General features: G+C 39.7%; 1 protein-coding gene across 1 annotated transcript in view; it reads right to left on the bottom strand.

Moving 5' to 3' along the window:
- Window positions 1-3,963, bottom strand: part of LOC126236182 (FERM, ARHGEF and pleckstrin domain-containing protein 1) — a 724,813-nt gene extending 720,850 nt beyond the window's left edge. Inside the window, exon 1 of the mRNA XM_049945281.1 lies at window positions 3,809-3,963. The gene's annotated coding sequence lies outside the window, so the exon portion shown is untranslated. The remainder of the gene's footprint in view (window positions 1-3,808) is intronic.
- Between the last annotated feature and the right edge of the window lie 18,021 nt (window positions 3,964-21,984).

Raw genomic sequence — 21,984 nt, 5'->3', positions numbered from 1 at the left:
ACAAAAATCTGTGCAACACATGTCAATCTTGATCCTCCCTACGATCATTTCCCTCTGGCTGCTCCGTCTATTGGCGCAGAACAGTTTCCCTCACTCATTCCTTCTTCGACAGCCTTCTTGCTTGATCTATTTTGTCCACTACTTGTTCTCTTCGTAATTTAACTGTTCATTAAACGTTAGATGTCCTTCAGAACATACCCAATTCTAAAGCTTCCAGTTCCTTCTTTTCTGGTCTCGCTACTACCACCATTTTTTTCCATTCAGCTTTAGCGTACCATTTTAATAGAGGAATGTACTATTCTCTGCCCATATGATAAATCGTACCGATTCGACGACGTATTTCATTACTTTTCTACACCTTCCACAATTTTTTAAAAGTATTTTGCCATCTCTTCTTGTTTTACACATTAACGTGAAGCCTCCAAAAGGAATACTGTTTAAGTTTAAAGATTCTTCCACGTCTTACTACGCTTTGTTAATACCACCCAGCTTTCAAAGTATTTTTACGGCGGCTCATGAGTGTGCTCCCATGCTCTCGTTACTAATCCGAGACTGGCCCTAGGAATTTTTGACAAATAGTACCCAATACTTCATACTAGACGGAAAATGTGCAGCAGAAATGAAAGTAACTTCGACTGTGCTACAAGGATGCTGTTGTCCTCAATATACATTAACAACTTGTCGATTACGGGCTGCAGCACTGTTAATTATTGTAAGTTCTACGAGTCCTTAGTAGCAGCATGCCTGAATAACAAATCTTCTCAGTTTTCACGTCGCTTCATTTCCAACAAAATTCTCGAGCTTTGTGTACTTTTACTCCTGATGATGCTTGCGGAGATAACTGTCGAAAGCTCGAGCTTGAAAACCAAACATTTTATTCACTGTTACATTGTTCGCTTTCGAATTAAGCAAAATACAGTCGCTGGATGTTCGTAAGAAAATGTTAGGACTTCAACAGCATTTCCTCTTGGTATATTGAGTAGCATTTTTTCTTTAATGTGAGTAAATTCAAGATAGTGTTCATAATAAAGAGAAAGAGCCCGGTACAATCTAATAACATAATTACTGAAAAACTTTTGGACCTCTCAAATAATTTAAACATATAAAAGAAAACTAGGAAAAATATGCGGTAGGGCAATCTCATAAAATCATCAGTATGGAAGAGGAGTGGAAAGCTTCGCAGAAAATTCTGGTAAAGTGCGGCGCACCACGACGCAAGTGTAGTGTTGGAACAATGGTTGGAGTTCTTATGAAGTGGCTATGACAGTAGGCATAGAAAGAACAAATGTTCCACGTAATTGTCAGTTCAAAATAATGGGTAGTTTTCGTTTCTTCCTGCTGTTCCTACATAAATTCTGTCCACTGAGTCTTCTAACAATTACCATATCTTTCATCTTCGTAATATTCCCTGCAGCTTTGTTTAAGGAATAAAACAAAACTTACATCAGTGAGAACAAAAAATGACGATAATGACTGTGCGTTGCTATACGAATTACCGGTTCCTATCACTCTAATTACAACATGAAATGAGGGGACAGTCACTTGAACTTTTCCATAGAAATGTCTCAAAGCATTCTTCGGATTCTGTTCCTATCATTGAAATCTCCCGCAAATAAATGGTTCCGTTCATTTCTTCTCACACTTTGTTTCGTCACCCGTCTTGTGCCAAGATACTGTCGCTTACAGTAATTCTCGTATTTGTCCCGATTCTCAGATTTCTGCAAACGTCACCGCATCGAAATAACACGTTCTGAAATCTACTGCAAGAGTGAAGCCGACAACATCCACACAAATGTGGTAGCAGAAAACATCATTCTGAATACTATATAGTTGGGTCGGGACGCGCGACCGTCTAGGAAATGTAATAGCGACCAGAACTACAATAAAGATAATAAAATACTATTTGGAATGTAACTAAAAATATATTAAATAAAAATGGTATCTATTTTTCTCTCTGCCTCCAACCACGATGCTAATATTGAGAAGAAAGCAGCAAACGTAAATAAACCCACGAGCAAATTTCATATCGATACTACGAACTCAGTATAATAGAACGGCAGATTTTTTTATTTTATTTTCCGTCAGTGCCACACACAATAATACAAATGCTTTTTCCCCGTTAGACAAATTAACAGGTAACACAATACCAGTACAATGTGTTTGGGGTTAACAATGTAACACGAGGCTGTTAGTACAGCTGATGTTAGTAACTTTGGCGGATCTTTTCTGCCGTATCTCTGAGTTTCCTCTCCAATCTCGATTTCTGTGGAACATCTTTCTAGAAGAAACACACCTAATAAAAAAAATTAACTAACATTGTAAGTTGCTTGATATGTTACTGCATAGATGTTAATGGCCTAAGTGTATGCTATACAGGTGACAGTGGAATAGTGAACTTACTTTCCTTCGCATAATCATATTCTCCCATGATAGGCTTATCACTTAAAGATGTACAAAACGAAAGTATGTGGTTTGAACCACCTATTCGTAAGAGAACAACTTGTACACTACACTGCAATATCCTGCACCAGAACGGAACTTTTATCCTTAGGGTTGGCTAGTTTTACAAGCAACTCTGCTGCTCTGTGCAGCTGCATCAAAGCCTTCAGGGTGTCAAGGTCGACATGATTCCGCCTTTACCACTCCCTCCCGTAGAGAAAGTCAGCTGCTCACACCTGTGCTCGTAGCTACTATGGGTACAGAAAGCAGAACGATGAAAGAAAACATGATTAGTACGTTGAACGCCAAATGAAGAAAGCCATTAAACATGCTAGTATATTAAAATATGGTAACTTCACTCGAAAATTGGGAGTGTTAAACGCTATTCAAATGCTGTAGGTTTGACTTAAGTAAACCGTAATTGACTGCACGATGAATTTACAACTTACTGTAAATATGAAATTCTGGTACAAAAACTCAGCGGAACCGCTATGTCGTGACCGATTTAGGAGAGCTTGTTGTAAGCTCTAAGATGCTTCAAGGAATTTCATGTTTCGACGGAGATTCTACTAATGGATTGTGATGAGCTGTAACACGGTCTTTGTAGATGGAGCTTACTGTTAGTAAACAGAAAACCATGTTTTTGTTTACCCTTCCAAACAGCTATAAAAAAGTAAATGCTAAACAATGCGCAGGCGACCACTCGTTATTGAAATTTTACAATATAGGTATTATAACTGAATTTTCAAAATAAAATATTTTCCAAAAGAGAAAGACGCTCCTAAAACGTTATTCTTTTCAAATTAACATTTTCAAGGAGAAATATATATAGCTTGTGTGTACGACGTTTTACCCAAATAATTATGATTCACAAAATGAAACGAATTTGTGTTCTTGATGTTCGAATATTATTTTTATGAACTCTACTACACCACAAAAACGAATATCTTAAAAACTTTTAACTGGTTGTGTACAAACTAAATTTTTGCTTTGATACTTATCGCTACGACAGTAATGTAAATTGGCTCCTATGATACTTAAGATGCTAAATATAGCAATGTTGTCACAAAATACTGTAATAGAAAATACGACTACACGCGCGTAGCTTGTCAGTAGCAAAACATGCTACCGGCAAATCGCCGCATTATGTCAACACTTCTGAATTTGAATAGTAATTACTCCACGAGGTTGTCTCACGTTGATATTAAATCTGTTTTCATGTGTAGAAGCAGATATAATCACCTTTACTTCCTTTACTTTTTTCTCGAACAGAGCGCACAAGTTTCGCCGCAACATAACAGCTTAAAGGAATATTAACAAAACCATTTTATTTTGACGAACTCCATTTCGTATGAACTGCATTACTTACCTTCATTTCTACCAGACATGTATTTCCCGAGTTTTTGCTGAACAGAAGAAATCGGGATACGCGAACAACTTGCACGTCACTCCGCTCCCACACCCACGTACATGTACACTTGAACAACACGGTACAGCCTGTTACTAATGGAGGCCATCATCCCCTCTCCAGAAGAAACTGAGTTCGACCAGTGTTCTACTCAACAAAACACTAAAACGTAAACAGAAGAATATAATAGTTTTACGTTATAAAAATTTAAACAAACAATGAAAGTTTGTGCAACTGAGCGTAAAATAACTCTTTATGGTAGTAAAATTTTATCTTTGACTTACATAGTCAATGCGAATACGTCGGATGGCGCTGCCGTAAGTCGCGGTTTCGCGCGTAGATGGCAGCACATAACCAGACGCTGCGAGAGCGCTGAGGAAGCGATCTGTTTTCCCGCCCATTCGTAATATTCAAACGCGTTATTAGCTGTTTACACAGAATTTAACATTAACTCTTCTTGATTTAGTACATAGCTGTTAGAGTAAAGTCATTATATTTTAAAAAAACTCTCTTTTTATAGTTTGCTCTTCCAGTTATTTTGTCTCCAAATAAAATTAACACTTAGGTCCCGAACATCCATGCGCAATGTACTAATTCGAAGGAGATGCACATGCAGGCATAGAAACAGAATATGCATTGTCTGAAAGACACACGCGGAAAATTTACAGTACATGATTGAGCTATGTGGACTCACAGGTTAAAAAATTTGTCAAATGGACTGCAACAGGCGTTCATCAATGGGCATGAACTGTTTTTCTTTGCTTGAAACAAAAAAACTCTAATTGAAAGGCAACGTGTCTGGCACACTTAATAATTTTAAATACAATATCTGATTAGTTCCGTCATAAATCGGAAAGGATTGTAACTATTTATTAAAAAAAAATTAATATAGGGCATTTGGTTGGTAAAGAGGGACAAACAAAATCGAAATCGTCAGCAAATCAGAGAAGTTGTGTGTTATTATTATCGTTTTTGGTCTTGAGCCTGTGGATCATGGAATCAAAAGTTGTACTTACATAACAAGCGGAGATCACAATTTCAGCATTTCATATAGTCCTTTTAATTGACAGTACCCTCTTCAGTTCGTGTTACCGTTTAGGACGAAAATGAAATGTACTTAAGGAATCTGGAATGCGTGATATACTCTTGTGACGAAAGGAAATTTTTCTTACATTGCGCACCGTTCCGTAGCTTCTACGTCATTATCTAAATCGTCATTACGACGTTATATATCTTCTGTTAATTTTGTGCCACTAGTTTATGGGAAAGTCCTCACCCCGTTGTTGAAACACGGGAGTAATATATAGCGTTGGCGTTAGAATCTTAAAAAAAAAGGTGTACCAGCAATAATATTTCGTTTAAACATCTAAAAACAGTGATTACGTATCCGCGTATTTCATCTTTAAAATCTGGCGGTTTCTCGTTCAACAGTTGTTTGAGTTATGGAATAGATAAAGAAGAAAGTTGCGAGAAAGGCACAGTAACAAGGATTACAAAATACAAAATGACTTTCTATAAAAAGAAACATTTGCTATTACCCAGAAGCAAGAACCCTCAGACCAGGGAAATTTTCACGAAAACATACATCTTTATATTGAAGTGAACCATGAACAACTGGGTAAACAGAAACGAAACGACTTGTAGCCTTTGAAATGCAGTGTTATTGAAGGACTGTAGAAAAGCAGGTGGATTGTTCGAGACAGGAATGAAGATGTTCCTACAAAGCCTCAACGAGTACCACTGCTTAATAAAGAATATAATGTTCTCCATTTGTATGGGCAAAGGGTCTGTAGTTACTTCACAGTTATTAAAGGTATTTAAAATATGTCTGCGCAGCTGTGCTTGTTCGTTTGTACTGCCTTATGCGCTTCATTTTATTGGTATAAGAAATCGTCAGTGGCCGGTAATGTGACATATATACTGTTTTGGTTTACTTTCTACATCTAAAAACAATTTATTATACAAGATACTCAGGTGTGATTTTTTCCGTACGGCATTTTGCATCCGATTTTCGCTTATGTCTCACTGCAGATCACTAATGATGTTTTATATCAATGAAATGAAACGCGTATCGTAATGTAAATGCATGTTTTCTGGTAGTAGCGCAGGAAAGTTAGCCCTTAAAAAGGCCGCGCTGACCAATGAATACTCACAAGATGGAATTAATTTTAATGGATGTTACGCATCCCTAATAAGAATTAAATGAGTTTGCTACCATTTCTGGCTTGTGTTCAACTTTTGAAGGCCAAAAAACAACGAAAGGTTTAGACTTTTTCAGTTCTGTCCTTATAACTCAAAAAGATACAGCCTACCGAAGATTTCCAAAATACCAGAATGAAAGAGCATAAAACCTCGCGTAGAATGACCTATTTAAAAGTTAAAACCTGTTCAGCAGTTTAGCCACTATAGATTGTCAAAGATGGCCACCTTTTACCACCTTGGTGGAAAAGTGAATTGCACTCACGTTCGAACGCCTGTAGCTTAAAAACGGCTACTCCAAATGAAAATTGTCATCATGACAGTTACAGAGCATCAAATTATGCATGAAACGAGCTCCTAAAATTTAAAATTCGCCAATGGTACAAATAAAAAGTGAAAATATTCATAGTGCTAAATTCCTGCTAGGACTTTTTTGTGAAGCCAAATTACTTTTGAACGCCAGATCATTTATATTCTTCCGAATATTGAAATTTAACCACACTGCTGTGGAGAAATTAAGTAATTGGTTTGATTCTTATGACCCATTTCCTCAAGGAACGTCCATCATTTTCATTAATACCGGAGTACTGAGGGTGGTGACGTTCACAAGAGGCTTATGAAAAAGGGAAAAGAAACATGGATGATATTCCAAGGAAAACCTTTAAAGAAGTGCAGTCCCTAGGAGAAGCGGGTAGTGACCCTGCTAGCCGTGACGTGTACAGTCAAGATGAATGGTGAACCAGTGCCTGTCAGTCCTGATACAATTTTCCGTCGAAACCGTTTTCCCATTAAATCACCACAACAGCTTGAATCATACTTAGCCTTTAAACTGTTCAGTCAATGTTAAAATCACGAGAAACACAGGCCTCGTCTTTGACGGTTGGTTGATTACTGAAGAATTGTTTTCCTCCATCCTTGAAAAGTACATGAATTACGTCAAAAGACACTTATGGTCCAGTTGTACCTTAGTGTTCGACGGATAACCTGAGGAGGAGAGGAGAAATCTACTGAACAAGTCCGAAGAGCTCACACTCTTGCTTTATAAACGACACAGTGTCACCAGCTGTGCCAAAAGATCATTTCTTAATAAAGGAACTAAATAAGAAACATCTTATCTCAATGTTGACAGTAAAAATATAAGGTAGAGGGTATCAGGTAAAGCAGGCGACAGAGGACGCAGACCCCTTGATTGATTGGTGATACAGCCATAGAAAAGTCGAGGCAGGGAGGCAACTTCTTCATTGTCGGGGGAGATACTTATTTGTTTCTCCTACTGACCACAAAGCTGATAGCAGTGAGCAGGAACAACTTGTCACAAGTATCTCCTTTATGAAACCTTGAAAAGGCAACCAAGTCAAATTCATTTACAACCCCAACACGTCTAAGCATTCCGAAGAAGCCCAAAAACAGGTGCAGCCTCCGCAGTTTTTTTCGACAGGACAAAATAAAATTTATAAACACATTTCAACACAATGCGAACCTTATGTCGCCTCAGACTTCGCGGATCCCAACGCAATTCCTGTTAAGGTCGCGAGGGCAAGAGTGAAGTTCATTGTGTTTGTACTCGGGTGGCAATTCCAAACCTTTGGATCAAATTTGCCTGCTACTGTTGCAGAAAGCTTTATCGAAAAATAATAATTTCAGTTTGGCATGTTTGCGTCCCACTGTAGCCATCAGTCTCCAGCACTCCCTCAGGGTCTACTTTCACATTCACAACTGGAGGAAGAATCAGCTGGGTCCACAGAAATGGCGATGGAAGAGCACAAAAAACGGTCTGATGCAACCACCGATCCACCACCATCTCAGTGACTGCTCAACACAATATGATGCACTTGCAAGAAGGGACGCCAAGCAACTTGTTACTGCAGCAAAGCGTACGACGTGCGACAATAAAGTAATGAGACTCATTTTCTTTGCAAGATGTGGCAACTCTGCAGGCTTGCGTAGGCACAATATCTTTGACGTTGGTCTATAATCAGCTTCTAGTCCAAGCGGCACATCGATGCAACTGCTCAGTTGTGAGTTGTGCTGTAATAAGTTAACACGTGTTTGTGTCTCTCGTCACGGAAATGGAACCGCATAATGTTGCGCAACGGTATGCCATTTCTTTTTGCGTTAAATTGGGTGAAAACGCGACCACAACTTACAGTAAGATTCAGAAGGGTTTGGGAGAGGAGGTTATATCAAGAGCTCAAGTTTTTCGTTGGCATAAAATGTTTAGTGAAGGCAGAACGAATGTTGAAAATGAAGACCGCAGTGGACGACCATAATCCTCATGGACTGATATCAACTTGGCCAGGGTGTGTGAACTCGTACGATCTGATCGCAGATTATCCGTGAAAATGATTGCAGAAGAACTGAACATCAATCGAGAAACGGTTCGCCTAATAATAACTGAAGATCTTGGTATGAGAAAGATTTGTGCAAAAAAGGTCCCCAAAACTCTCACACCACAACAGCGAGAAACACGGAAAAATACGGCAGCCGATCTGTTAGAGCAAACGGAAATTAATCCACAATTGTTGAGCCGTGTTATCACTGATGATGAAAGTTGTTTTTTTCAGTACGATCCAGAGACAAAACGACAAAACTCCAACGTTCGCAATGGTGCTCAAAGGGATCACCCAGCCAAAAAAAGCTCACATGTCAAAGACAAAAGTGAAATGCATGCTTGTGTGCTTCTTTGATTCCAAGAGAATTGTTCATAAAGAATGGGTGCCTCCTGGACAAACAATTACCCAATATTACTACAAAGAAATTTTAGAAAGACTTCGTAAAAGAGTTCTTTGTGTCCGTGCCAACATTGCTGATAGTTGGATTCTGCATCACGATAATGCGCCATACCATACTGGTCCGTCAGTACAGCAATTTTTAACCTCAAAACAAATTTCAGTTCTACCACAGCTACCTTATTCACCAGATATCGCTCCGTGCGACTTTTTTCTATTTCCAAGAGTCAAAACGGTGGTCAAGGGACACCATTTTCAAGCAACACAAGATGTGCAAAAAGCTGTGACGAGGGTCTTGGAGGATATTACAGAAGATGAATTCCAGAAATGTTACCATCAATGGCAGAAGCGCTGGAAAAAGTGTGTGCAATCAGAAGGGAACTACTTTGAAGGAGACAACACTAAAACAGTAAGCAACATTTTTTTTCACATCAGTCTCATTACTTTACTGTCGCACCTCGTATATATGTAAACTGCACGGCTGTGAGCAGCGATTGCAAGGGGCTTTCACGCCTTAACTCTGTAACAGAAGAGGACACCTTTCTTGATTCAACGTAAATCGACAATCAGTCTGACATCGTCAAGGACGAAATCGTTTTAGATCCCACGCCATAAGAAGACGAAGAACTGGACAACTACGTTTCCTCCCGTGGACCATCTTTCCCGAAGTGCAGAAAGACATAAAAATTAAATTGCAAATGAGTGTAAATATAGAACAATAATTGCTTGAAAATGTTTGTAAAATTTTATCTCTCGTCAATTTTATACTGTAATTGAAGTACTTTATTCATTAATGACATCTTTCATTTGATTTTCTTACCAACCTGTTTATTATCATCTTGGACTGGCATGATAATTAACTAATACACAGAACTAAGTACCTGGGCAGGTACCATACGTACCTAACTAAATCGCCCTTAAATTTGAATATGTGGACGAATGTGGGTGATTTGGGATCACTTGACAAAAAGTGTTAGCAGGAATTTAGAGCTACGAATACTTTCACGTTTTATTTTCAAACCCAACGTGAATTTTAAAATTTAGGGGCTCTTTTTCCGCATAATTTGATGCTCTATAACTTTTATGCATGACATTTTTCGTTTGGCACTCCGCCTTCAGGCCACAAATGGCCCATCGCGACCATTCGATGGCCGCGTCATCCTCAGCTGAGGATGCGTATAGGAGGGGCGTGTGGTCAGCACACCGCACTCCCGGCCGTTACGATGGTTTTCTTTGATCGGAGCCGCTACTATTCGGCCGAGTAGCTCCTTAGTTGGCATCACGAAGCTGAGTGCACCATTTTTCATTTGGAGAAGCCGTTTTTTGGCTACAAGCGTTGGAACATGAGCATAACTCACTTTTCCACCAAGTTGGTGAAAACTGGTGATCTTTGACGATCGATAGGTGTATCTGTGGTCTAGGGGTGCCGGCACGGTAGCTCAGCGTGTTCGGTCAGAGGGTTAACAGCCCTCTGTAATAAAAAAACTGAGCTAATCGATCAACAACGAACTTAAAACGGATGTCTTACGACGTTCGCCCCGAACAGATTCAACGAACAAAAGTGAACAAAAATGAGATTTAAAAAAAAAAGTGAGAAACCAAACACAACGATCAATAACGAACAAAAAAATGCAAAAAAAAGGGGGTAGCGTCTTTGATTCATAATCAAAACGTCTTCGGTCCCGGGTTCGATCCCCGCCACTGCTTACATTTTGATAAATAATCAGCATTGGCGGCCGAAGACTTCCGGCATAAGAAGTCAGCCTCATTCTGCCAACGGCCTTGTCAAAAAGGGCGGAGGAGCGGATAGAGGTTCAGGGCACTCTCTTGTCCTAGGGGTGGGAAATTGCCCCTAAAGGCGGAAGAATCAGCAATGATCAACGACATGAGGATGCAGAAGGCAATGGAAACCACTGCATTCAAGACACGTAACGTGCATCCACAGGACATGTGGCCTGTAATTGAAGAAGTGTCATGATGATCTCTCCATTGGCAAAAGATTCCGGAATAGTTCCCCATTCGGATCTCTGGGAGGGGACTGCCAAGGGGGAGGTTACCATGAGAAAAAGATTGAATAATCAACGAAAGAATAACGTTCTACGAGTCGGGGCGTGGAATGTCAGAAGCTTGAACGTGGTAGGGAAACTAGAAAATCTGAAAAGGGAAATGCAAAGGCTCAATCTAGATATAGTAGGGGTCAGTGAAGTGAAGTGGAAGGAAGACAAGGATTTCTGGTCAGATGAGTATCGGGTAATATCAAGAGCAGCAGAAAATGGTATAACAGGTGCAGGATTCGTTATGAATAGGAAGGTAGGGCAGAGGGTGTGTTACTGTGAACAGTTCAGTGACCGGGTTGTTCTAATCAGAATCGACAGCAGACCAACATCGACAACGATAGTTCAGGTATACATGCCGACGTTGCAAGCTGAAGATGAACAGATAGAGAAAGTGTATGAGGATATTGAAAGGGTAATGCAGTATGTAATGGGGGACGAAAATCTAATAGTCATGGGCGACTGGAATGCAGTTGTAAGGGAAGGAGTAGAAGAAAAGGTTACAGGAGAATATGGGCTTGGGACAAGGAATGAAAGAGGAGAAAGACTAATTGAGTTCTGTAACAAGTTTCAGCTAGCAATAGCGAATACCCTGTTCAAGAATCACAAGAGGAGGAGGTATACTTGGAAAAGGCCGGGAGATGCCCGCATCTCGTGGTCGTGCGGTAGCGTTCTCGCTTCCCACGCTCGGGTCCCCAGGTTCGATTCCCGGCGGGGTCAGGGATTTTCTCTGCCTCGTGATAGCTGGGTGTTGTGTGATGTCCTTAGTTTAGTTAGGTTTAAGTAGATCTAAGTTCTAGGGGACTGATGACCATAGATGTTTAGTCCCATAGTGCTCAGAGCCATTTGAACCATTTTTTTTTTTGGCCGGGAGATACGGGAAGATTTCAATTAGATTACATCATGGTCAGACAGAGATTCCGAAATCAGATAATGGATTGTAAGGCGTACCCAGGAGCAGATATAGACTCAGATCACAATATAGTAGTGATGAAGAGTAGGCTGAAGTTCAAGACATTAGTCAGGAAGAATCAATACGCAAAGAAGTGGGATACGGAAGTACTAAGGAATGACGAGATACGTTTGAAGTTCTCTAACGCTATAGATACAGCAATAAGGAATAGCGCAGTAGGCGGTACAGTTGAAGAGGAATGGACATCTCTAAAAAGGGCCATCACAGAAGTTGGGAAGGAAAACATAGGTACAAAGAAGGTAGCTGCGAAGAAACCATGGGTAACAGAAGAAATACTTCAGTTGATTGAAGAAAGGAGGAAGTACAAACATGTTCCGGGAAAATCAGGAATACAGAAATACAAGTCGCTGAGGAATGAAATAAATAGGAAGTGCAGGGAAGCTAAGACGAAATGGCTGCAGGAAAAATGTGAAGACATCGAAAAAGATATGATTGTCGGAAGGACAGACTCAGCATACAGGAAAGTCAAAACAACCTTTGGTGACATTAAAAGCAACGGTGGTAACATTAAGAGTGCAACGGGAATTCCACTGTTAAATGCACAGGAGAGAGCAGATAGGTGGAAAGAATACATTCAAAGCCTCTTTGAGGGTGAAGATTTGTGTGATGTGACAGAAGAAGAAACAGGAGTCGATTTAGAAGAGATAGGGGATCCAGTATTAGAATCGGAATTTAAAAGAGCTTTGGGGGACTTACGGTTAAATAAGGCAGAAGGGATAGATAACATTCCATCAGAATTTCTAAAATCATTGGGGGAAGTGGCAACAACACGACTATTCACGTTGGTGTGTAGAATATATGAGTCTGGCGACATACCATCTGACTTTCGGAAAAGCATCATCCACACAATTCCGAAGACGGCAAGAGCTGACAAGTGCGAGAATTATCGCACAATCAGCTTAACAGCTCATGTATCGAAGCTGCTTACAAGAATAATATACAGAAGAATGGAAAAGAAAATTGAGAATGCGCTAGGTGACGATCAGTTTGGCTTTAGGAAAAGTAAAGGGACGAGAGAGGCAATTCTGACGTTACGGCTAATAATGGAAGCAAGGCTAAAGAAAAATCAAGACACTTTCATAGGATTTGTCGACCTGGAAAAAGCGTTCGACAATATAAAACGGTGCAAGCTGTTCGAGATTCTGAAAAAAGTAGGGGTAAGCTATAGGGAGAGACGGGTCATATACAATATGTACAACAACCAAGAGGGAATAATAAGAGTGGACGATCAAGAACAAAGTGCTCGTATTAAGAAGGGTGTAAGACAAGGCTGTAGCCTTTCGCCCCTACTCTTCAATCTGTACATCGAGGAAGCAATGATGGAAATAAAAGAAAGGTTCAGGAGTGGAATTAAAATACAAGGTGAAAGGATATCAATGATACGATTCGCTGATGACATTGCTATCCTGAGTGAAAGTGAAGAAGAATTAAATGATCTGCTGAACGGAATGAACAGTCTAATGAGTACACAGTATGGTTTGAGAGTAAGTCGGAGAAAGACGAAAGTAATGAGAAGTAGTAGAAATGAGAGCAGCGAGAAACATAACATCAGGATTGATGGTCACGAAGTCAAAGAAGTTAAGGAATTCTGCTACCTAGACAGTTAAATAACCAATGACGGACGGAGCAAGGAGGACATCAAAAGCAGACTCGCTATGGCAAAAAAGGCATTTCTGGCCAAGAGAAGTCTACTAATATCAAATACCGGCCTTAATTTGAGGAAGAAATTTCTGAGGATGTACGTCTGGAGTACAGCATTGTATGGCAGTGAAACATGGACTGTGGGAAAACCGGAACAGAGGAGAATCGAAGCATTTGAGATGCGGTACTATAGACGAATGTTGAAAATTAGGTGGACTGATAAGGTAAGGAATGAGGAGGTTCTACACAGAATCGGAGAGGAAAGGAATATGTGGAAAACACTGATAAGGAGAAGGGACAGGATGATAGGACATCTGCTAAGACATGAGGGAATGACTTCCATGGTACTAGAGGGAGCTGTAGAGGGCAAAAACTGTAGAGGAAGACAGAGATTGGAATACGTCAAGCAAATAATTGTGGACGTAGGTTGCAAGTGCTACTCTGAGATGAAGAGATTAGTACAGGAAAGGAATTCGTGGCGGGCCGCATCAAACCAGTCAGTAGACTGACGACCAAAAAAGAAAAGGCTAAACGGTTGAACAGATTTTAACTTTTAAGTAGATCATTCATTCTATGTGGGATTTTATGCTCTTTTATTCTGGTGTTTTGAAAACTTTCGGTAGGATGTGTCGTTTTCGAGTTATAAGCGAAAAACTGAAAAAGTCCGAAACTTTCGTTGTTTTACGGCCCTCAAAAGTTTAGTCCAAGCCAGAAATCGTCGCAAACTGATTAAACTGTTGTTTGGAATATCTAACGTCGACTAAAATTATTTTCAACTTGTTCATATTTATTGTCTAGCGATGTCTAATCTGTCTATACCTACATCTAAGTCGATGTCACACTACGCAAACCACCTCATGGTGTGTGGTTCACTTCTGCTACCAATAAGTGATCCCCCTCCCCCTCGCTGTTGCACTCGGGTATGGCGTGTGGCAAGAATGATTGTGGGTAACACTCGGTATTATTTCTAATTTCTCGAATTTTCTTTCAGTCCGGAACCGCGCTGCTGCTACGGTCGCTGGTTCGAATCCTGCCTCGGGCATGGATGTGTGTGATGTCCTTACGTCAGTTAGGTTTAAGTAGTTCTAAGTTCTAGGGGACTGATGACCTCAGATGTTAAGTCCCATAGTCCTTAGAGCCATTTGAACCATTTGAATTTTCTCGTCGTGGTCATTACACGAGATATATGTGAGAGGAAGTAATATGTTGTCCGGCTCTTCCCGGAAAGTGCTCTATCGAAATTTCAGTAGTAAATCTGTCCGTGATGCACACCGCCTCTCTTGTAACGTCTGCAGTGCAGTTTGTTGAGTACCTCGGTAACGCTCTCGCGCCGACTAAACGAACCCGTTGGATCTTCTGTATCTCTTCTATCAGTCCTACCTGGTAAGGATTCCATATTGATAAACAATACTCAAGCATCTGTCGAACAAGCGCCTTATAAACCACTTCCTTCGTGGATGAGTTACATTTCCTTAGGATTCTTCCTACGAATCTCAGTCTGGCATCTGCTTTCCCTACTATTGGTTTTACATGGTCATTCCACTTAAGGTCACTGTGGATGGTTACTCCTAGACATTTTTCGGTTGATACTGTTTCCAGCAGTTTCTCATTAATAATTTAGTTGTTCACTAGTGGCTTTCTTTTCCTAGGGATATGCGGTGTGTTACATTTACTTACGTTCGGGGTCAACTGCCAGAGTCTGCACCATTCCTCAGTCCTCTGCAGGTCATTCCGCAGATTGATACATTCCTCCGGCGTTGCTTCTTTCTTATAGACACCAACACCATCTACGAACAATCATAAAGAGCATCTGACGCTTTCTACTAGATCATTGATGTACATTGTAAACAATAACGGTGCTATTACACTTCCTTGGGGTACTCCGTTGAGAACGACTTGTTGAGCTCTCTCTACAGTCATGAATCTAGTCGCCAATCTGGTTCGATACTCGATAAGCTCGTATCTTTTTTTTCACTAAACGGCAGTGCGGGACGGTGTCTTCCTGAAGTCAAGGAACGCGGCATCAACCTGAGTGCCGTTATCTATGGATCTCATGGAGCAACGGAGAGAGTTGAGTTCTTGCCGGCCGTGGTGCCCGTGCGGTTCTAGGCACTTCAGTCCGGAACCGCGTGACTGCTACGGTTGCAGGTTCGAATCCTGCCTCGGGCATGGATGTGTGTGATGTCCTTAGGTTAGTTAGGTTTAAGTAGTTCTAAGTTCTAGGGGACTGATGACCTCAGATGTTGAGTCCCATAGTGCTCACAGCCATTTGAACCATTTGAAGAGCTGAGTTTCGCAAAATCTCTGTTCGCGGAATCCATGTTGATTTTTATAGTGGAGATTTTCCTTCTCCAAAACGTCATATTCTTAAGCGCAAAACATTTTCCGTAGTTCTATAACAGATCGACGTCAACAATTCAAGTCAATAATTTTGTGCGTCTGTTCTACGGCCCTTCTTGAAAACAGGTCGGTAGATACCCTTCGTTGCTCCAGCGAACTACAATAAAGTGCTGCTAGAAGCGGAGCAAGTTCCTTAGCATAATCTTTGTAGGATCTTACAGTTATCTCATTGATAAATCCCAGCACGTGCTAAGCCATTTCTCCACGAGAAGCTTGTGAAGTTGGTTACATTGTCACTCAATGATTCTTACTATTCATTAGTCAGACATTTCACAGCTTACGTAACGGAAGAATGCTGAAGATTAGATGGGTAGATCACATAACTAATGATGAAGTACTGAATAGAATTGGGGAGAAGAGGAGTTTGTGGCACAACTTGACAAAAAGAAGGGACCGGTTAGTAGGACATGTTCTGAGGCATCAAGGGATGACAAATTTAGCATTGGAGGGCAGCGCGGCGAGTAAAAATCGTAGAGGGAGGCCAAGAGATGAATACACTAAACAGATTCAGAAGGATGTAGGTTGCAGTAGGTACTGGGAGATGAAGAAGCTTGCACAGGATAGGGTAGCATGGAGAGCTGCATCAAACCAGTCTCAGGACTGAAAATAACAACAACAACAAAACTATTTGTTTCCAAACTGAACTTTCGGATTCGGAAGTTGTAATTCACGTAAGGACTCGCACTATTTTGTGCGAAGATTTACCCTTTATTCTTATCAGCCATCAGATACGTTTGATATGAATCGGTGAAATGGAGACGAACAGCGCCACAGTCACTGATTGTTCTTAGAACGATTCCAACCATATGTAAAACTGTTGTCACGAAAGTTAATCTTTATGAGATTTTCATTTTAACTTATGGCAACATAACACTTCCCAGTTGTTACAGCCATAGACCATCTTCAGGCACTGGATTCCTTCACAGTTTTATGTAATGACCTTTAATTATTTTCATCCTGCCACTGTACAGAGACTTGCAGATTCACTTCATTTTGTACAAACATCACAAAACTTTCACGTGGGGTACATTGGAGTTTGGGTACTGATATTCACTCAATGATTCTTACTATTCATTAGTCAGACATTTCACAGCTTACGTAATAATTAAATACAAGATCACATTTTCATAATTGGAAAAATTCAGTTTAGCACGAAATAATTAGGATAATGGTCATTGTGCTCCAAAATCCTTCACTGAAAAATCTAGTGAACAAGACACCTACTACTACTCTCCAACTAAATTCCACATGCATCAGTTCTTACCAACCACCAGGTGAGTAAAAACTCTTGTGCCCTTCTCCAGAAGGGAGATGAGCTGTCTCGCCTTTGAAATAGTACCAAATCTTTATTATATTATTGAATTTCATTGATACTTTGATATTCTTAACAAAACTTAAATTGAATGTTCAATTGAATCTCTTTCTCTACGCAATAAACATTGTTACTTAGGACAGGAAATAAAACTTAATACCATATAATATGAAGGAAATGACAAGTATTTTGGACAGGTCAGGAAAACTGCTGGTGAATCCTGTGGATGCCTTGGGCAGATGGGGGGAATATTTTGAAGAGTTGCTCAATGTAGGTGAAAATACGATCAGTAATGTTTCAGATTTCGGGGTAAAATGGGATAGGAATGATGATGGAAATAGCATCACATTTGAGGAAGTGGAGAAAATGGTCAATAGATTGCAGTGTAATAAAGCAGCTGGGGTGGATGAAATTAAGTCGGAACTCATCAAATACAGTGGAATGTCGGGTCTTAAATGGCTACACAGGGTAATTGAAATGGCCTGGGAGTCGGGAAGGTTCCATCAGACTGGACAAAAGCAGTAATCACACCAATCTTTAAACATGGAAACAGAAAAGATTGTAACAATTACAGAGGTATCTCTTTAATCAGCGTTGTGGGTAAAATCTTCTCAGGTATTGTTGAAAGGAAAGTGCGAGTATTAGTTGAGGACCAATTGGATGAAAATCAGTGTGGGTTTAGGCCTCTTAGAGGTTGTCAGGACCAGATCTTTAGCTTACGGCAAATAATGGAGAAGTGTTATGAGTGTAACAGGGAATTGTATCTATGCTTTATAGATCCAGAAAAAGCATATGACCGGGTTCCTAGGAGGAAGTTATTGTCTGTTCTACGAGATTATGGAATAGGAGGCAAACTTTTGCAAGCAATTAAAGGTCTTTACATGGATAGTCAGGCAGCAATTAGAGTTGACGGTAAATTGAGTTCATGGTTCAGAGTAGTTTCAGGGGTAAGACAAGGCTGCAACCCGTCTCCACTGTTGTTCATATTATTTATGGATCATATGTTGAAAACAATAGACTGGCGGAGTGAGATTAAGATATGTGAACACAAAATAAGCAGTCTTGCATATGCGGATGACTTAGTTGTGATGGCAGATTCGATTGAAAGTTTGCAAAGTAATATTTCAGAGCTAGATCAGAAATGTAAGAACTGTGGTATGAAGATTAGCATCTCCAAAACGAAAGTAATGTCAGTGGGAAAGAAATGTAAACGGATTGAGTGCCAAATAGGAGGAACAAAGTTAGAACAGGTGGACGGTTTCAAGTACTTAGGATGCATATTCTCACAGGATGGCAACATAGTGAAAGAACTGGAAGCGAGGTGTAGCAAAGCTAATGCAGTGAGCGCTCAGCTACGATCTAATCTCTTCTGCAAGAAGGAAGTCAGTACCAAGACTAAGTTATCTGTGCACCGTTCAATCTTTCGACCAACTTTGTTGTATGGAAGCGAAAGCTGGGTGGATTCAGGTTACCTTATCAACAAGGTTGAGGTTACGGATATGAAAGTAGCGAGGATGATTTCAGGTACTAGTAGATGGAAACAATGGCAGGAGGGTTCCACAATGAAGAAATCAAAGAAAAACTGGGAATGAATTCTATAGATGTAGCAGTCAGGGCGAACAGGCTTAGATGGTGGGGTCATGTTACACGCATGGGAGAAGCAAGGTTACCCAAGAGACTCATGGGTTCAGCAGTAGAGGGTAGGAGGAGTCGGGGCAGACCAAGGAGAAGGTACCTGGATTCGGTTAAGAATGATTTTGAAGTAATAGGTTTAACATCAGAAGAGGTACCAATGTTAGCACTGAATAGGGGATCATGGAGGAAATTTATAAGGGGGCTATGTTCCAGACTGAACGCTGAAAGGCATAATCAGTCTTAAATGATGATGATGATGATGATGATGACCATATAATATGAAAGTTACTTAAGATGACTACTCAGAAAATGAACTTAATGATACCTAATGATAATCTCAACGATTTGTGAACATATTATCAATAAATAATCAATTATATACGTGAAATAACACTACTACCCATAAACATATAAAAAATCTTTATCTATGAAAGGAACGTATCATTATTACATATTCCATTAATAGCATTGTAATTAAAAGTTCCAGGTTTCTGAGATTTTCCGTTGAACAATCAAAATTAATATCATCAAACTAAAATTGACACAAACTATTTATAAATATGTACATCTCATTATTCATATTCTAATGTCATTCTTGGAATCTCTTTGATTTGACAAATAATTCTCTAAATCAAGCATAATATGTTTATTTACCCACTCATTTCATTCTTTTGTCTTATGCATTAATTCTTCAAGTGTAGCCTATTTTGTATTATGCAGTAGATTATTGATTGTCTCCTCAGACTTTCTTAGATAATCAGCCCATTTCGTTTGCCTCGCATTGCAGTAAATCCTCATAAACCTGTTCAGTTCCCTGAAGATTCTCTCGACAAGATTACACTCGGGATGGTATCAGGATGTAAGGATTTGATAAATCCCAGCAGGTGCTAAGCCATTTCTCCACGAGAAACTTGTGAAGTTGGTTACATTGTCAGATAACATCATTTGTGATATCCCAAAGTGCGGAAAAAAACATTAAATAGACTCTTCGGAATACGTGAACAAGTTGCAGATTTCAACAGACATAGTTTAACATACGTGTGAATACGTAAAAAAAAAAAAAAAAAAAAAAAAAACTCAACAATATATTCGCAGCTGTTTCATGCTCTCAGTACAGGATCACAAATGTCAACACAGAAAGTAAGAAAAAGCCTTGCCCGAACGATAGAATGCAACCATACTTTGCTACCACGAGTGCTTGGTTTGGTCCTTTGACATATCTGACAAGTCTTAATTTTGATTTTGCACTTTTCTCCTAATATCGGAGAAATAGCAACACACTCTTATCTTATTGGCAGTATTCAATACTCTCAAGTGTCACCATGAAAAATGCGTGTACTAGATAAGGTTTTGTTCGTAATCTTTTGCAACGTAGACACGCCAATTCTTCGCATTCTCAGATTTTTCACGGAACAGAATATTCTTAATAATTTTGTAGAAGTGGTAAAGTTTAGGATCTTTGTTCTGCTTCTCATTCTTAATTACTGTCGACCAGCTTTGTTCAGTTCTACTGGACCTTTACCAGTGACACCCATGACACGGCTTAAAATCACGAGTGGGGATGTCCTCACGTCTACAACAAGCCATAAGGGATACCTCAGCATCTGCAACCAATAATAAAGGGATTCTTCAATCAACAATTGAAGGATGGTATTATTGAATGGAGTGATAGTCCCTAGGGGCCAAGTATTGTAATTGTGGCAAAGAAATTATCAGATGGGGTGAATAAATGCAGGTTTTGTTGCGATTACTGATATCTGAATGCAATAATGGTGACAGTTGCGTATCCCACACTAAATATAATAGAAACGATGGACAAACTAGGTCAGGATAAACACTTCTCCACAATGGATTTAAAGATTGGATATCACCAGTTGGAAGAGGTTCCAGAAGACCGTCTGCAAACTGCTTTCACTATTCCGTGGGGACACTACCAGTATCTATGGATGCCGTTTGGGCTTAAGAATGCGCCACCCACATTCCAGAGATTATTGGATGGAGGGCTAAGGGTTTTAAAATCATGTCAGTGTATAGCTTGTTTACACATTACTACAATGTTTCCCAAAGACATGTGCAGTGACTGGAGGAAGTGTTTAAGTGGTTATGTTTGGTACACTTAAGGTTAAGTATTGATGTCATTTAGTGTACACAGGGGTAAACTGTCTAGGTTATGTGGCTAGCCCAGATGGTGTGATGAATGACCCAAGAATGATATGTGCTGTCCGTGATTTCTTACCACTGGTACCAACGAAACGACTTCAAACACTTTTAGTCCTATGTAATTATTATAAAAAAATTTGTCAAAGGTTTTTTTGAAATCGCCAAAACATTAAGAGGGGGACATTCATGGAAAACATTCACCAAATCCACAATTTTCAAAATAAGGAAATAAAATTTTGTGGCAAGCTTCACGTGAAATTGGCACATTTACGGTTAAGTTCTCTAGTTCATATTTATTTAACTTTTTATGAGGTTTGAAAATTTTGTTTACAAAAGATAATAGGTGTACCTTTTTCTCAGGAACTAATCAAAAGATTTCTACAAAATGTTCACCATTTTATCTTTTTGCATATAGTACACTTCTCTTGTGAGCTGTTTAGACTATGGCAAATAGCAGAATTTTATAATTTGTAGGGTTCCGTGTCTCAATCGGTAAAAATGGAATCCTTATAGCATTGCTTTGTTTCCGTCTTTCTGTCTGTCTTCCTATTTGTCTGTTAAAATGTCTTTTTCTCAGGAATGGGTAAACATGTCAAGTTGAAATTTATGTCACATATTGAGGTCTATAGACCCATGGCGGTGTAAGACATGGAAGCTTCTGAGTCAATGCAATCAAAGGATACGGCTATTTGTATTTTAAAACTCACGAACTCACTCATCAAACCCTGTAGGGTACTTCCTGTTGGCCTAGAATCATGCAGTTTGACAGTAAACAGGATGTTACAGTATAATGAAAGGAAAAAATCCGAAAACTGTAGATATGTTATTACGTTGCACATAAGACTGTCAGCTTTCTGCCTGTCTGTCTGGTAAGACCTCTTTTTCTCAGGACCGGGTAGATGTATCAAGTTGAAATTTATGTCACATACTAAGGTCTATGGATCCTTGGTGGTAAAATGAACATTAGTTTTAAGTCAATGCAATCAAAAGGTACACTCATTTATTATGTCACATATTTTGATATTCACACTCAC

Source organism: Schistocerca nitens, chromosome 2 (assembly GCF_023898315.1).
Source record: "Schistocerca nitens isolate TAMUIC-IGC-003100 chromosome 2, iqSchNite1.1, whole genome shotgun sequence".
NCBI classification, from domain to species: Eukaryota; Metazoa; Arthropoda; class Insecta; order Orthoptera; family Acrididae; genus Schistocerca; species Schistocerca nitens.
This window is presented reverse-complemented; position numbering and strand designations above follow the sequence as displayed.